This window comes from Dreissena polymorpha, chromosome 2, assembly GCF_020536995.1.
Source record: "Dreissena polymorpha isolate Duluth1 chromosome 2, UMN_Dpol_1.0, whole genome shotgun sequence".
Classification (NCBI taxonomy): domain Eukaryota; kingdom Metazoa; phylum Mollusca; class Bivalvia; order Myida; family Dreissenidae; genus Dreissena; species Dreissena polymorpha.
Genome location: NC_068356.1, coordinates 73,581,515 through 73,595,902, shown reverse-complemented (window position 1 = coordinate 73,595,902; position 14,388 = coordinate 73,581,515). Strand labels below are relative to the sequence as shown.

At 33.2% G+C, this 14,388-nt stretch overlaps 1 long non-coding RNA gene across 1 annotated transcript in view; it reads right to left on the bottom strand.

Annotated features, from left to right (window-relative positions):
* Positions 1-8,617: 8,617 nt before the first annotated feature.
* LOC127867609 (uncharacterized) overlaps positions 8,618-14,388 on the bottom strand; it is a 6,234-nt gene continuing 463 nt past the window's right edge. The window contains exons 2-4 of the long non-coding RNA XR_008043578.1: positions 10,234-10,575; positions 9,901-10,032; positions 8,618-9,659 (exon numbers count right to left, since the gene is read on the bottom strand). This is a non-coding gene — a long non-coding RNA (uncharacterized LOC127867609). The remainder of the gene's footprint in view (positions 9,660-9,900; positions 10,033-10,233; positions 10,576-14,388) is intronic.

The window sequence follows — 14,388 nt, the reverse complement described above, 5'->3', positions numbered from 1 at the left end:
AAGTTGAATATTAAAATATACACATTTACTCATATCAAAACATAAATGTGTTACTTAAAGAATATGTTCTTTAAAAAAGAAAGAAATAAGATTAATACAAACTCATATTAAATTAGGTTAACAAAATGAAATTCATTAAATGAATTTATACGCAAATACTAATACTTTTTTATCAATTTAATAAACATATTTCGACAAAATGCATAAAAATGAATGAATGAATGAAAAATACATAACTAACTAAATGAAAAAACAATCAAATCAAATAATAAATTTACTAATTATAATAAATATCTATATACATTATTCTTTCTGTAACCAAACACTTGTAAAATAAGGTTAATAATTTCTTTGAAATTATAGTTGTAAATTAATTACAGCTTTCCAGAAATTTGGCCGCATCCATGATTTTATAAGTTTAGTGTTTCGAATAATGCAATACCAAAACCTAAGTGTGTGCTTTAAATCCTTGTTTTTAACGAGTGGACGTGGGGAATTCTTCTGTTGTTTTTTTATATATTTTTTTTAAATTGTAATTAAGTTTGTGTAGAGATAGTTATGAAACAGTTAAAACACAGTATATATGGTTAATTAAGACTTTGCATGCGCATGTCTTTGTAAATTCTATGTATATACATAAATGACTACAATATTATAGAAAAAACAAAAATAACAACTCGCGAAAAGATTGGATTTCTCAAAAAGATCCAGTAAACATTGATTTATAATGCTTTTCACATAATGAATCCATTTCATGACAACGTTTATAATCGTTTAAGTTTATCATAGTATTTGTGAAATATTCAGTCAAACGTTGCGATTCAACTCAAGTGGTTCAGACTTCCGATCGTGTGTTTTTAGAAAACTATTTCCAATTTTATATGGGTATAAAGCCATAAACATACTTGCGTGCGAATGTTTGTTTGTTCATATTAATAATATGACAACATACCAGTATGTGTAATATTTTTCTTGCTTTTATTAAACAAAAAACCTCACAGGTTAGTCTAAATGTGGCCTAAATAGTTAAATAACGCATACATCTTCCAAGGTTAGCGTGCATCAATTTATCGGGCAATGTTTAAATGGAAAAACGCGGATTCTAGTGTAGCCACGTGCTTCATTACCGATGTCAAGAGGGTGTCACATGTTGGTACATACAGCGGCGTTTGTTCAATAGCTTTTTGCGGTAAGATGTTGACTACGGAGATTGAACTTTAATATAAAACTGCCGGCATATTTAAATACAAAGGAAGCGTCATGGTTCAATTGGGTATTCAGAAATACTTCACCGACCTCATCCAACATATTACAACTGTTACACTGTTGTTTCAATTTCATTGGTTCATCTCAGTGCATATGTGAACGATTTATAAATATAAATGTATATTGATTCAAATAGTCAATAAATCTACTTATAATTAGCTTAAAATGTCAAAAATTATTGTTATGCAAAAAAGTCATGCATGCAGAATTCAAACACTAAAAGGAGACACGACAATATCCCATTTCACGAATCCTTGCAACACAATGCTGGTTGGTTTTTTGGCAGAAACTTTATCTTCACAGCAACAGCTATAAGGATGAATATCACTTTGTTATAAATTGTCCTTATTATGCCGATATTAGGAATACATTAATTCCAAAGTATTACAGATCACGACCTAGTATGTTCAAGTTTATCGAACTACTTAATTGTCCAAACAAAATAGTGATAAGAAAACTTGCCATTTTTTGTTTAAAATGCTTTAAGTTACGAGAAGATGTGCTATATGTGTAGTATAAATGATATATCTTCCACAAAGACAATAAGCTTAGAATAGTGTTATATTTGTAACAATTATTAAATTTCGTGTTAACATTACATGATCACTTTGTATTAACCCCATCCATGTGACATTCTCACTAAAACATGATGTATGTCATTACTTTTTAAATTGATCTTTCCTCAAAAGGATGTATGTTTTGTATATAATTGTCACGCATGCTGTGATTGCATATGTATGTTTATGGCGATGAGCTGTATGCTTAAGCTAAAATAAAATATTCTGTTCTGTTCTATATAAAAATCAAGATGCATTCGATTCCGTCGGTTAATTGAGAAACTTAGCACTTCAGTTACAATTCGTCGACATTGACATGTCTGTTTGTCAAATTTGGAAAGAAGATAAATAGCATGCGATGTACAATTTTGTATAATAATGTGTCACAATTAAGTATAATAATGTGCCACAAGTGTATGAATCGCGACTGTGTTTTAAGTTACCACTTTTTGGTTGAAGCAATAGAAATAGCATACAAATAATGTCAGACGTTTTGTTTATAGTGTTTAATCATTACGAACGTTCTTTTATATCACTCATAACAAATCTACATCTACATTGTAAAACTCCTATTATACGATCGGTAGTCATATTATGAATGTTATGCTGTTTATATATAATACATATTACTTACATTCCATAACATATTTGCTAAACAAGTGAGTTGTATTGGGATTCAATATCACGTCTTTCCGGGTCCAAATATTCGTAACGAGCACTCTCCACATCCGTCCTAGACCTAATTGAAACTACTACTACTACTACTACTACTACTACTACTACTACTACTCCAACTACTACTACTACTTCTACTACTACCACTGCTATTACTACTACTATTACTACTACTAATTATAATAATAATAATAATAATAATAATAATAATAATAATAATAATAAAAAAATAATAATAATAATATTACTACTTCTTATATATATCTGCAAGTTTTAAACATTTATTTTAACCTCCAAAATTATAAATTAAGTTCTTTATATATATTTGCAGTTGATGTACCTAGATCCGGAATTCTCAGGCACGTATTTTGAAACAATTAAATACATTTCCACAATATATTTATTTTCTCTAAACTACATCAGATGGTAAATTATTTAATGAATTGGTCTCGATTATTAGTTGAATTGCGTGACGCTTCTTTCGAAAGATGGTCAACCCCTATTACAAATAACAAGTGTCATAAGAGATAGCAATACAGCATTACATATAAACACTATTTACTCAATTTACTCAAACAAAAATGCATAGAAGGCCGTAATCTCAACGGAACGTTTAATTCAAAACAAGTGTGTTATTATATGTATGTCAATTATGGCTTAATATAACAAGCCTTTTCTCATTACACATTTATGTATACACGTCTATGAACACAGCACTGAGAATTGAACATCCATGCAAACGTGTTCTGAAAGGAAAAAAACATACACACGGATATTATTTTCCTCAAAAAGCTTCTAAAATGTTTCGTATATGCTGCAACATGTTATTGGATCTCTATAGTCTTATTGCGATCAGGTGATATTCATCCTAACCCTGGGCCAACTTTGTCTGATCTATCTTCTAACACAGATACAAGCAGTTCTTCTTCCTTTCTAAATTCGTCGGCAACAAACCACATCCGTTTTGTACATTACAATATACAAAGTCTGGTGCATAAAATTGATGTTCTTTACACAGGACGACGAGGATTTGACATAAATGGTTTTACCGAAAAATGGCTTAATAGTTCTATTTTATCTGCTGATCTCCTCTTTGACGGTTTCCACCAACCAATTCGCAAGGATCGCGCATTCGATTCACACGGTGGCGTTGCTATATACGTAAATGAAAGTATTGCCTTTAAACGCAGACAAGATCTTGAACTGAATAATGTTGAATGTATTTGGATTGAAGTTTTTCCCTCAAAAAATAAATCCATTTTGTTTGGCGTGTTTTATAGACCGCCTAGTGCGGATAGATCATATATGATTTCCATTGAAGAGTCTATAGGGTTAGCCAGAGACACGCGAATAGATGATATTATTATAACAGGTGATTTTAACATAAATGCTCTAGCTGAACCGTCTGCACGGAAAATTAATGATTTATGTCAACAATATGAATTAACGCAACTCATTAACGAACCAACACATTATACTGAACACACATCATCCATTATTGATCTTATTTTTGTAAGTAATCGGAATAATGTACTACTTTCTGGAACAGGCGAACCCTTTTTAGACCAAACCGTTCGGTACCACTGCCCTGTTTTTGTAACATTAAAATTTACAAAACCCAGATACAAAACGTTTTATCGACATATCTGGCGCTATGACATTGGAGATTATACTAAACTACGACAAATGATGTCGGATACTAATTGGGATCTACATAAATCCGAAAATGTTGATATATATGCAGATAATTTAACTAAAACAATATTGAACATTGCAAGTATATGTATTCCGAACAAAAATGTTTGTATCCGTTTGCGTGATCTTCCATGGATGAACAATAACATAAAGAAAAAAATTCGACAACGAAAGCGCCTTTACCGAAAAGCAAAACAATTTCAGAGTGATATTCACTGGTCAAATTTCCGTCGTGTAAGGAATGAGGTTGTTTTACTATTACGAAACTCGAAAATTGAATACTTTCACAATATTGCTAAAAAACTTAAGTCATCAGACCTTTCCGCTAAAGACTGGTGGAAGACACTGCGAACATTTGTCCCTTCTAACACAACTAACACAATACCACCTCTTTACGATGAACAAACCAATAGTTTCGTAGCGGATGATACATGTAAAGCGGATATGCTCAACAAGTATTTCGCTAGCCAGTGTTCACTTGACGAAGCAAATCACGATCTTCCCCAAATGCACCATACACACACGAACAGTCTTCAGTCTATACATATAACACAAGAGGAAGTAATTGACTCAATTAAATGTCTAAAGGTAGGAAAAGCGTCTGGTCCTGATGGAATAGATAATAGAATCTTAAAAGAGGCGATGCATCAATTAAGCTACCCCTTGTGTGATTTGTTTAACTCTTGTCTAAATACTTGCAAAATGCCTTCTTGTTGGAAACTTGCAAATGTGTGTCCAGTTTACAAAAAAGGCGATCCATCCTTAACTTCAAATTATCGACCCATATCACTGCTTAATACAACCGAGAAGGTCTTTGAAAGAATACTGCATAAACACATTTTTAATTTTCTTCGTGCAAATTCATTTTTTGCACCCACTCAATCTGGCTTTTTGCCTGGTGACTCCACTGTCAATCAGCTGACATATATTTACAACACATTTTGCAAAGCACTAGATAATGGCCTTGAGGTCAGGGTTGTATTCTTTGATATAAGTAAAGCTTTTGATAAAGTATGGCACAAAGGTCTTTTATGTAAATTGAAACAAGCAGGCATTCGAGAAAAACTATTATCGTTTTTGTCTAACTATCTTTCTGATCGTAAACAAACAGTAATCTTACCGGGATCGTCCGGATCAACCCCTATTGAAATTCTCGCCGGAGTCCCTCAAGGTTCTATTCTAGGACCACTTATGTTTTTAGTATATATAAATGACATAATTACTGACATAAATGCACACATACATTTGTTCGCTGATGACACCAGTCTTTTCATGGTCGTTAATTCGCCTAACGAAACTGCAGCCGTACTGCAATCAGATATCGACAAAATTTCTAGCTGGGCTAACAAATGGATGGTTTGTTTTAACCCTTCAAAATCCGAATCAATGATTATCTCTCGCAAAATAAATAAACCAAATCATCCACCATTGACCATGCAAAACATTAATATTCCAATTGTTGATATCCATAAACATTTAGGTGTTTTTATGTCAAATGACTGTACATGGCATGCGCATATATCCTTCATAAAGGAAAAGGCATGGTCACGAGTTCATATAATGCGTAGATTAAAAACAATTCTTGATAGAAAAACTCTCGAGAAAATATATTTTTCGTTTATTAGACCAATCATTGAGTACTCAGACGCTGTATTTGACAATTGTACGCAATACGAAAAAGATGAACTAGAGAAAATACAAACTGAAGCCGCGCGAATAACAGCCGGATGCACGCGTCTAGTCTCATTTGAAGAACTTTATAATGAATTAGGATGGGAAACTCTTAGTCAACGAAGACGTAAACATAAACTAATATTAATGTATAAAATGAAATCAAACAATTGTCCGAACTACTTACAGTCCCTTGTTCCCGCAACAGTTGGGTCGCGTAGCAATTACTCATTAAGAAATGCGTCACATCCCCAATCAATTCAAGCGCGTACGTCACTGTATTTAAATTCCTTTTTACCGTCCACTGTATCCGAATGGAATAATCTTCCAGATGACGCCCAAATCGCTGAATCTATCCAATCCTTCAAAAAGCGTATTAACATTGATCGACCGATTCAAAATCCCATATTCTCGTACGGCGAAAGACGCTCTCAAATATTACACACGCGTTTACGTACAAAGTGTAGCGCCTTAAATGACCATCTTTTTAGACGTACTATTGTTACATCCCCATTATGTGTATGCGGACTTCAGGAAACGACGTCACGTTATTTTCTCGAATGTACTCAGTATGCACATGCCCGCGGCGAACTTCTTAACACAATATCCGTTTATTCCGTCCCCTGCATTGAAACAATTCTATTTGGAGACAACACGCGTGACTACCTTACCAATATTAGAATAGCTGATGCTGTTCACAAATTTTTAGTTAATAGTAAGCGATTTGATTCGTAATAAGCTATAGAACGACTCACAACCCTTTTCTCTTCTTTTCCCTTATCTAATATTTCAAAACTACCTTTATCTTCTTCCCAGAACCCTACCACACGTTCCTTCACCTCCATATGTCAACTTAAAATTTAATTTTTACAATTCAAACACTATACACGGAGTTTGTCTCTTTCTTTAACTGTTATTATTGTTTAATGATCAAAATCCGATCATGTTCGCCTGAAAACATGTAATTGTATTTGTATAGGGAGAAGAACTATATAAGACATTGTCTTTCGTTCTAATCCTATTCAAACATGTTCATTGTATAAATGTTACATGTAATGCTATGTAATAACAAATTGTATTGCTTGAAATAAATATGTTTAAACTAACAAGTGTGTTGAATTCATAAATGCGAATCGCAAACTTTTTGTTAGCCTAATCGGTAAACTCTTGAGTCAAATTGATCATATTTAAAATGACACAATGTTAAAAAAGGTCAAAATACGACAACTGACGTTACATTTGGACACCTCCGTGGAAATTTATAGCGAATGCACTTTGTGCGGTTTAGGGGATTTTTAACTCATATTGCTTTTATTAAAATCAAATAACGTACATATCTACTTTGCTTTATAAGTATTATGCGTACATTTGAAAAATGCAAACAAAGCGGACCATGTTTAATGACATTCGAAAAAATGCGTGTATCCATAATGGATGTAAAATAATATTAACTTACATCTACTCAATATACATCAAGTGGGGTTTGCAAATCAATATATTTACTTTAATTCTTAAACATGCATACATTAGTGGGCTGTGTATTTCACTTAGAAACCCTTAATATATATAAACTAGAATGAAACAATGATAACGTTAATGATAACTCGAAAAGGAGCTTTATTCCCGGAATTCAAACCTTAAAACGCGCCTCTAAATCATAATTAATATATTATGCATTGCAAATATTTAACTTACTTGAAATTACAAATGCCTGCAGAGCTATGATTTGAATGGTATAAACCGGTTCATTTATGTTATGGTAGTTTTTCGAAAAAAAAAAAAGCCGACTGTTCACTATCAAGAAACACGCTTCAATGTAAAGCGTCGTTAACATACTAACAATATATACGAGCTTACTTTTGTCGTTGGCGCAAAGAACGAAACGGGAAAAGAAGTTAATTATAACTTTAAAACGTTAAATAAAATAATTGTTAAGTGGATACTGACTCGCGATCCTTACAAGGCATTTCCAACACAATTGACTGTATTATAAAATGATTGTGCACTTAACCTAACTCCGATTGGCATACACTTAAATAAAAATGCTCGTGCTATAACACGAGTCTTAAATATGAACACAACTTGAATGAAAGAGATCATTAGATTTAAGGAGGTTGTGGTAAGTAAGCGAAGCCACACTAACGATTAGATTGCAAGAATGTTAATGATAACTTCAGTGAGGTCTATATATGTACCATATCTTGATAAATAATAAAACTGAGAACACAGTCATTCATAATTATACATAGCAATTCAATTGTATAATTATAGTATATAACATTTAACCAAACACAGCTTACATCTCTTCGAATAAATATCCTTACAGAAAATATGAATTAGTGCCTACACTGTTTGTGCGATGTAAACATTTAATATTTGTTCAGGTTGAGAAAGAGACTCGAACAAATGCAATTGTTGTACTTGTTTAAAATACCTTTCATGACAGGTCATGTATAATGCTTTCATCAAACTAATGACGGGGTTTATTATTAATAATAATTATGATTTAATATTATTTAAGTATGTTTCTGTTAAGTGTTATATTTGGGTGTAGTTATTTGTAAACATAATGATATTAATGAATTGAAAGACAAGTGTATACTAAATAAACATTTTGTATTTTGTTATTATAATTAAATGGTGATAATGTAAACATAGATTTGATTATTATCATTATTATAAATTTATCATAATTGTTTATTTTAAACTAGAACTATTAGTTGTATTCATTATTTTAAACGATTGTCCAGATTTTCTTGATTTAAAATAAATTGTGTTAATCAGAGTGTTAGTACTTTAGTCTTACATAATAAAATAATTCTTAAAAAATAAAGAAATGATTCACGTGCGGTAGTAAAAATACCTAAACGCATACATTTTTACTTGTTCATTTCTCTACATGCACGAGTGATTACTTATGGTCCTTTACTATTTGTTGCAATATCGTTTTTTTACAGGTGTTCGGGATTACGAACAACTTATGAGCATCACGTGATCTCTCCTATAAAGCCTTTTGTGACTCACACTCCGCAGTATACCACAATCCGTGTGAAACTACAATGCATAAACAAATATGACCGACCAAACACATGTAATATAAAAAAAAACTTCCAATTTAACATAGATAATATATCAATTATGACATTAATGAACAATAAACATACAAAGGTTTTATACTGTTTTAAGCTTCTCAGTCTTCTGTGTCTTAAAAATAAAAATATCTAAATGATGTAATAGAAAAATGCGTATTTGTATTACATGTACTAGTTTTAAAAGTACACGGTCGTTAATCACAGGCACCACCTCTTTTTCGACAATGCATTAGGAAATGAGCCAATGCTACTTTCGATGAGTCCAAACAAAACAAACGACCCGGCAATCATAAGTGATACATGCGTAACTGAAAGCAACACGAACATTTTGATGAAAACACCAGTGGCATACATTTGACGATTTTTATGGTGCACTTTAAAAAATGTGCAAATGTTTAATCATACATACTGATACCATAATACTTCTGAAATTTCTGAATATTAATTGTATGTGTTTGGCAAAACGCTTGAGCCTTTACGGCTGTAAAGCGACAATACATTAATTATCGCTGTTTTAAACGCCTTTTATTGTGTGTCCATTTGGAAGGCATGTTAGCGTCGACCAGCTTGCAGTCCCGTTCGATTTTTATAATAACAATTCAAACACTAAACAAATAAATAATATATTCCGGTTTCTTACTGTCATGTTTCGCAGGAGATTCCTTATGTTCGTTTTCTTCGGTTGTTATGCCGTTTTCTTTTCCTTTCACAAAACATATTATTTGTATACATAGTACTATAAATTGAAATGTTGAAGCTTGATATACGCGTTTGTTAAATGGTATACACAAATAAAAACAATCCATAGGCAATAAACTACAAGTTAAGAGTTTAAAGAAATATTTTTTCACACAATATGGCATATAACAAACGTGTATTAATTTCATTGTCGATACACATAACACTTTATCAGGTTTTATAGTTATATGACGATGTAAATATACCTGCCGTCTTTGTCAACATCACTTCAGTCGTAGAAACCTTGCTCGTTTCATTCTCAAAACTTTCAGTCATTTTACTTTCGTTTTTTATGATTTGTGTTGCTGTTTGTGTTGTCGTTGTACATTCATTTATATCTATGACCGCCATAAACAAATAAAAATGATAACTGAAACGTCGTCGGAAAATAAACAACGAAAATGCATTTATAGTAAGACAAGAGCATACGGATATTTTACAATAGAACTTGCTTTGCGACATAATCGAATACGTTGAAGCTCATTTTAACGGAATTTGTTAGGTAATAAATGTTTTGTTAATATGGCTCTTAAGTTTACCTTCCATTGGTATCACATCGGACACGCTTACAAGTGAAGATCCATGTACATGTCTAGCACATTTCCAACTGTGACCTGGTTTAGCAATCATATAATCGAATATATTGCACGTGACATGATTGGCGTCGATGCAAATACACTGCGTTGATTGTGTAGTTTTTAGGGTGGTGACTTCGCATTCTCGTTCATTATCAGATACCTTTCCTATGTTTTCCATGTCTTCAGAGCCATTGCGACTTCTATAAAATGTCCAATATCCGTATAGTCCACTACTCGCATTACAAGTAACTACCAAGTTGGATTTACACAGCGGACTAACGTTTATTAGTGGATCATTTGACTCTGAAATGTAATTTAAAGATGTTTCAAACTCTATTTCAAAAACAGTACTATTAAAACCCCGGACTGATAATAATCTATCCTCACAACCTCAAATTACTTCATCAAAGGCTTGTTAATAATTACTGTTCAAACATGATAGAGATATACACACGAAAAATATATAAATAAAACTGAAATATGATTAAAATTGAGGTCACAGCATTGCATTAAGCAGATAAAATCAGTTTTTGGTTTGCACCTGTGTAAAGGATTGCTGCTCCACGTTTAGGCACATAGAAAATAAATCAGATACAAATAGTTTAATATCTTCAATCATATTCACGTATTACAACAAATAGTTTATAATCTGCAATCATATTCACATATTACAGATGATGGTTGTGGATCTAAAGCCTTGATCACAATCCACGGCCTCAGACGTAAACCTTTGAGAAGACGCGCGATTTTATATGGCCTAAAAAACGCGCTACTAAAGATTTGTAAGAGCACGCACGCCCAGTCAACGCAAGGATGACGAATGTTTTCAATTTTCAAAACGACTCCAGTGGATCTGAATATGAAACTTAAAAATGTGGGATAGTTTTAATGCTAAAAAATGCCGTCACGTAGAAACAAGCTGTAATTGGGATATAAACTAATTAAAACAAGAATCTTTAAAAAAATCTTTTCGCCGAGTGTTGTATTATAAAAATCACTGTAAGAGCTCATGTTAAGACATATTTAAACGGTCTAACGCCCTCCGCAAAGACTCTTTGAGGAATGTATTGTCTTTCTGATGGGACGTTTCGAGTAAATATAGAAAGATTAATGCATGTCTGTCATACGTATGTGAACAACACCTTGATGGAAGCAATGCGTTAAGTCGACGCATCCTTGTTTCGAACACGGTTTCAGCCTATGCCACAAACACGCGTCAGACGCACGGCGACAGCACATCGTGCATCGAACCTCTGTCACATTAGGCCGTGCGCACGTTGCTTCACTTGCAATTGCTCTTCAAGAAATGCAAACTGTCTTAATTTGAGAACAACGTATGGCACCTATGCAGGCTACGTTCGCGCGGCTGTTAAAAACACCTTAAAACCAAAACAACGAACTTGCGATAGACATTTTGTGTATTTTATATTGTGATTTGAGGTTATGAGTGTGAGATTATTGATGTGTATATGGATGGATTAAAAGAAAGCCAATGGTTGTTGGCAGGTCGGGCTGCAAAGACCTCGTGAAGAGTCAAGTAGGACCTGAAAATACACTCTGATATACACACACAAGCCAATGGTTGACAGGTTGACACGTTTATGAGGGAGGAAGCTGGACCAGAAGTAACGAGCTGACAATTTTAAGTACTTTAGGATGGACCAAGATATGATTCCGAATATTATCTAGTGGGTTACACCTCGCATCTCGAAAAGACAGAGGTACGTTCATGGTTGGATTACATGTTAACAGTTAAGTGCGACATGTGTATTTATGTTTCTGTTAATCACATTTCTTAATTGCATAATACGTATTCATCAAATTATCGATCTTTTGAGAATATAAGATCTGACTTTACAAAACAAGTCAACATACTAAATTAGTCATGCTACATGTATATTCGTACTGGACAAGGCAGTAGTCGGACAAATACTAATGTTATGGGAGTACACGAGGCAGTTAATAAATACTTTTACAGTCATATTTAAAAAAGAATGATAATTATCGAACAGTAAACGATAAATAAAGATGTGTTTAATTTACAGACACAGACGACCATTTGAATCCGGACTCATAGTGGTTTTTTTTAATAAAATAGCGATGCTTTGTGGTGCTCGAGTTTGAATGCTGGGTCCCGGAAAAAAAGTTTGAAGTGTGTACACGATGTTTGCCAGGTTACGAGTTAATTAGGTGTTCCATGTTCCATTGTCCAAAGAGAAGAATGGTGTCAGATTGCAGATAACTGCAGCAGGGGATGGAATTTTCATCACACACGTGGTACAGTTGAAGAAAGCGTATGACAAATACGAAAACAAAGTCGGGAACAATGCACCACAGTTGTAAAGTTTCCTGCATTATTCTGCTGGGCTTAGTCGCTGCGGACTATAAGTGTGTTAGACTTAAGCGGATGCTGGAGGAACAATATCTTCCGACTGTGTTACTTTCAACTACGCCCTGTCATGGTGTACCTGAATTTTGCCTTCCCCTGCCATGGGCCTCTGCGCAACGACTACATGAAGGTGCATTATTCTCGTCGGAAACAGATAATGAAACTCCACTCGGACAGGAATTTAAATCAAGAATCAATTCTTGATTGTTGTGCGCAAGGCGAGTTGAAACAAATGCTTTGTGTATAATTGCACACTTTGGCGATGCCATAAGACTTATATTCAGCTAATACCAAGTCGATTCCATAAGGTTTATGCGCATGCTATGCACAACCTGCTGCGTATGTTCAATCCAATGAAGTGTAATCGCGATAAAGACCTGTTGCTAAACGTCTGTAACGTCGAGCATATTGTCTGGCGCCACACACTGAATCTGAAGAACGCAGGACATAGCAAGCGTTAAAGGTACAAGCGGATGTAAGCTAATTAGGCAGTACCTCACGAATTTTTACAAAAACCCCATCGGAAGCGTTTCTTGGGCAGATTCGACGAATGTAAGACAAGTTGTGCAATATGACATGCACAAACGAATACACAAATACATCGCAAATTTAAGTTAATCTAACGTGACTTAATGAAAATCAAAGTATGGATCGGTGAATATCTGCGTTTACTTTGCAAACATTTTGCACTTGACTCATTATATTATAAAAATAATAATAACCATTTTGAAATATGTTATTTGTAAACAGCTTTATAACAGAAACGAGCAAATTGCAATTCTGTGTTAGTGGTATAAATCATATAATACATGCAACTTAAACACGTAAAAATAACACATGTTTTAAACAAAAAAGAACAACATAACGCATTTATCTACTACATTGATCGACACATACTATATTTAAAACGTCAAAGAACGTTTAGAAGTACGTACTGGACAATTTTTCACCAGATCCATGCGTTTGTCTTTGTTATCAAAATCGTGCGTCTTACGCAGTGGATTGTGACCGATGCGTTAAAAAGGAACACTTTGTTATCGATGTAAAATGCTCGGCTGTAAATGCTGATTAATTTTAAAAACAATTATTTAGTATTTTTCTTTATAATTTTAAACGATTCTAAATCAAATCCATCTGATTCAAATACTTAGTTAAAACTTGTGAGTCAGTTTATTTGATCTAAACGTAAAACTATCAAAACTTTTTGTCGTGTTTGTATGATAATGCTTAACAAATAATTGTTTGTATAGGGTCCGTGAGTGGCAATAATCCGGATTGCTATTACAACAAATATGTGATTATGTTTTATAAATGCAAGCAAACAAATATATTATGACAAAGTTACTTCAGATATTTTCCAGAAAGAATGATATAGAACTATCGACGTTTGCAAAAATAAACAAACACTATCAACTATTTATATTCAGATGGTTATGAATAATAGACAAGTTTTATCCATTTTATCGATACGATATGCACAAAACTTTTATCAACACGTTAAACATACCATTGTTCATCTTTATAAGAAATGATAATGAACACTGCAGATTCGAAGATGGAAATATCGTGTCTTGAAAAATTGCATTATAACAGCTATACATTTTGAATGAGGAACAGCTTAAGTTTAAACCTTATTCCGCTAGAAAGGACCATGGCTCCGGTTATGCAAAATACGATAAAAGGAAAATAAACAGATGCGTAAGTTTACTTGCTGATGAATATGATTC